Source organism: Bidens hawaiensis, unplaced genomic scaffold (assembly GCF_021521415.1).
Source record: "Bidens hawaiensis isolate Kalapana, Puna unplaced genomic scaffold, B.hawaiensis_p1.1 tig00052429_1, whole genome shotgun sequence".
In the NCBI taxonomy this organism is placed as follows: domain Eukaryota; kingdom Viridiplantae; phylum Streptophyta; class Magnoliopsida; order Asterales; family Asteraceae; genus Bidens; species Bidens hawaiensis.
Window position 1 is genome coordinate 58,064 of NW_027499427.1, and position 4,187 is coordinate 62,250.

The 4,187-nt window shown below is 35.4% G+C and overlaps 1 pseudogene across 1 annotated transcript; it reads right to left on the minus strand.

Annotated features, from left to right (window-relative positions):
• Positions 1-417: 417 nt before the first annotated feature.
• LOC143599615 (UDP-glycosyltransferase 76G1-like) lies at positions 418-2,431 on the minus strand (annotated as a pseudogene). Its single transcript, XR_013147325.1, has 2 exons — positions 1,841-2,431; positions 418-1,434 (listed from the first exon to the last, which is right to left on the minus strand). The product of XR_013147325.1 is annotated as a UDP-glycosyltransferase 76G1-like (transcript).
• Between the last annotated feature and the right edge of the window lie 1,756 nt (positions 2,432-4,187).

Genomic DNA, 4,187 nt, shown 5'->3' on the forward strand with positions numbered 1-4,187 from the left:
AATACGGTTTTTCTAATGATATGATCTTCGCTACTAGATCTCATAAATGAGAGTTTGTCTTTGTTGATATTGCAGATTACTCTTTCTTTATGGTACTCTATAGTAGGCGTTTTAAAACTAGAATAGGTCTCTTTGACAGGTTAAAAACCCACTTTTAGTGATGCTATTTCGTCTTCTGTTCCCCTCTAGCGCTTGCCACTCGGAATTTTATATATTTAGTTGTTTCAGAAAGGACATAAAAAAGATGTTTAAGTTACGTAAGTTTGAATCAATGTTTTCATGGACGAGACTGATTGAGAGTTTATTTATAAATAGACATTTAATTAAATGTGATAAATTTCACAAAATTTATATTGTAAACCATTTAGTATATTATAACGATTTAAGAACTTATTGATTGAGTTTGATATTTTTATAAGAGACGGGTCAAGCTTATATAGTCAGGCAATGGTGTTACAAATATCATATATGAAGCTTCAAACATGAAATACAAAGATGAAACACCATATTATTTTGATTTATTTCAGGTTCGAGTACAATTAAAGTGATTTATTGAAGTTAAAATGATGAAATGTAATCGATCAAATTTTTTACAGACTGGTGTGAAGATCCCCTTCTTTGAAAGAGATGTTGACCGCCTTTTTTAAAAGATTTATTCTTTCACGTATTTCTTCACCTTCTTTATCCAGCATTACTCTTTTAACAACTCTCTGGATGTTCTCCCTATCAAACCGTCTTCCAACAGAATGCCAATTTTCCAGACATCACTCACGTATCTCGCGATTATTGGTTGCCCGACATCACAAGGTGAACAAATCATAGGAACTCCTTCGCATACGCTCTCCAGTGTGGAATTCCATCCACTATGAGTCCAAAAACACCCTATCGCCTCATGTGCTAGCACTTCTTTTTGAGGGCACCATTTCACTATACGTCCCCTACCACCGATTTGTTCTAGGAACTTCTCAGGCAACGACTCGAGCCATTCAGAACCCTCAACCACATCTGGTCGGACCACCCACAAGAAAGGAAAACCCGTGTTTGCCAACCCATAAGCCACTTCTTGAAATTCTAACGCTGTTATTTTTGCAAGGGTCCCAAAACTTACGTATAACACAGATTTGGTGGCCTGAGCATCAAGCCATGAGAAAAAGGTTTGATCGTGTTCAAAAATGATGCTTGAGGTCGAAGAAGGCAAATACTTTTGAAGTGGGCCTAATGTGAACCTTGGAATAGGAAAATCGTGGCTAAGGGTTTGTAATATAGCCTCTTCGGGTTCTATGAAGGAATTCCAAATGATTCCTGTCGATGCCTTGACTTGCTTCATCACTTTGGTTAGATATTTCCCCATACCATTTGGGTTGCTTGCGGTCTTTATGACATCTTTGACTTTCAAAAGCGGATATTCTGGAACTGACTCTTCATATTCTGAATCTGCTAGCATGATATACATGTATATATATGATAGTGCTAGTTAGAGCATTCTCAATCCGTTCCCTAAAATAATGTGAGGGAGATTTGTAAATTATGTGGTATGGCTATAAGTGATTGTGAGTAGAGGGGAGAGAAAATGTTATGTGGAAAAGTTAAATTTGAGGATTCATTGTACATACCGTATAATTTTTTAATATTTTTTAAAGTGGTTGTGAGTAGAAGTGAGAAAATATAATGATAAAGGTATAAAATGTATGATTTAATTAAACAGGAAAGAGAAAATGCATGATTTTTAGTGTTATTATATGATATATATGAATATACGGTAGGGAATGAGCTGGGAATGCTCTTATAGTTATTATAAGCATAAATTATAACGTAAATTTGATGAAGCATATTGTAGTACCTTTGCTTGTGAGGTTGAAGTAACCTTTTTCATAGAAAAATGATAAATCACGATAACAAGAACGGAAACAATGTTGCACACCCATGTCACTAGTCGAGGGACCTTCAGGGAGTCAGCTATCTCCTGCGCGATGTAGTATTCGGCATCGGTGATTAAACAAGCCACTGGTGGCTCATCAGGTTCAGCCAACAACCCAGCTAGACACTCCTTAAATGAATCTGCCGAGTTTTCGTTAAAGTACGTGATGTAAAAGCTCGGGTCTGGTTTCTCTGGCATGTGCTTTTGGATATCGGAAAACCCATCAACAATTGGCTTGAAGGTGAAGTGAGGATAGTTTGAATAGTTGGGAGGGTTGTATAATTCAGAATGTATGATTATTATTTTAAAACCTTGGGTGTGAAAAATGTTTGCTAGCTGTAGCATGGGACTGAGATGACCTTGGACAGGTAGTGCCAACATGATTATTCTCCGACGAGTTTCCGCCCCCGGCGGCGTTGACTTAACCGTAGTGTCACCTCCTTCTTGGTTCTTCATGTTTGAAAACTGTAAAGAGTGCAAGTTTCCGTGTTAAATGAAAAGCAAATACATATTTATTGTGTTAAATGAAAAGCAAATACATATTTATTGTCACACACTTGCCCATTGATCATTGAAAAAAGATATAGACTATGAAAAAAGAATGACCACGCATATATTAGCCCCACCTCAAAGATGAAATAATTTGTATATAAGCATAAAATATTTAGGGGAAGAAAAGTAGAAGTTTAGTCAAAATATACAAGCATAATGTTGGAACTTGGAAGGTAGTAGAATTTGAAGAATCATGACTCATTGGTAGTTATCGTCACTTGTGGTCTAGTGATAAGAAGACTTGAGTTTTTTTAGTGAATATTCAAGTTCAATCTTCATTTGTATCACTAATTTGGATGAATATTGGTAATAAAGGATTTAAGCTAGGTCTTGAGATGTTAGTTTGGATCCTAAGCCCACTTGGGTGTTACGCCAGAGAATTCTGCTCTTATGGCGACATAACGACTATCAAGTGGCAGCCAACGGTAACTTAAGCCAAACTCTGAAGCCAATGTGAACCTGGTTAAGAGAACATAGTCTTGCCAGATTAAGGCAACGGGGCTCTTCAAAATGGAGAGTGCGGTGGCCTAAATGCAAAAGAAAAGTCATTGTTATAAAAAAATGACTCGTTCAGCCAACGGTACGGGGAACGCTCAAGCCAAACTATGAAGCCAACGTGGACCTGTTTAAGAGAACATAGCCTTGCCAGAGTAAGGCAACGGGGCTCTCCAAAATGGAGAATGTAATGGCCTAAACACAAAAGAAAAGTCATTGTTCAAAACAATGACTCGTTGATGGTTGTTTATCATAAACATTCCGTTGAAAATCATATTGTAAAATGTCAAGCACATACTCCAAACCGAATTTGCAACATAACACGAGGTAAGAAGGTGACCCTTAATTTTCTGACTTTCGTCACAAAAACCACAAGACGCCGCATTAACCTGATTTATACCGTTCAAAAGAGGCTCCATAGTTGCCAATCTATCCATCTTTCCACACAAAAATGTTTGCCCCTCTTTGGCACCCAATTGATCCAAGTTATCAAAAATGAGACATTTGAGCTACAAGCAAGATCTTCAAGCCAACACCAATCATCCTTATTGTCCGAAAACACTGCCCGTCAGAGTAAACCGAGCAGATCATCTAGTTTAGTGGCGGAGGTACACTATAGTCACAGGGTTCACCCGAATCCATAGTTTTTTTGGTTTTATATAAAGTTTATAATATTGAATTAACGAACGAACTCATTCTTTTTGAACAAACGAATCAACAGTCATTTTAAATATATATATATATATATATATATATATATATATATTTGAGCCCATTAGTTATTAAAAGTTTAGTTAAAAAATATAATATAAAAATCTTTAAAAGAGAACTACAAAAAATATTTTTTTATAATAATTAATTTTATTATAATATAAGAAACTATAGAAATTTTAAACCAATATTACAAATAAGCCAATAAAAAGTAACTCATATATCGATAATAAATAAACCCCAATAAAACTAAATCCAATTAACATACTTAAATACAATACCTAAAAAAACAAAACCAATGACCGATCGGTTACTTGATCACCCATCAGACTTTAATAACAATCAACCCACAACGAATGCTTCAATCTAACAACATTGTATGAAGACATATTTGCGTAATTATATGGGTAATAATTGTATAAATGATGCTAATTGCACATTTATTAGATTGACAATGAGTTCTTCTAAAAGTCACGATTGAAGATGTTATAAATTGTTCTCAAAACATGAA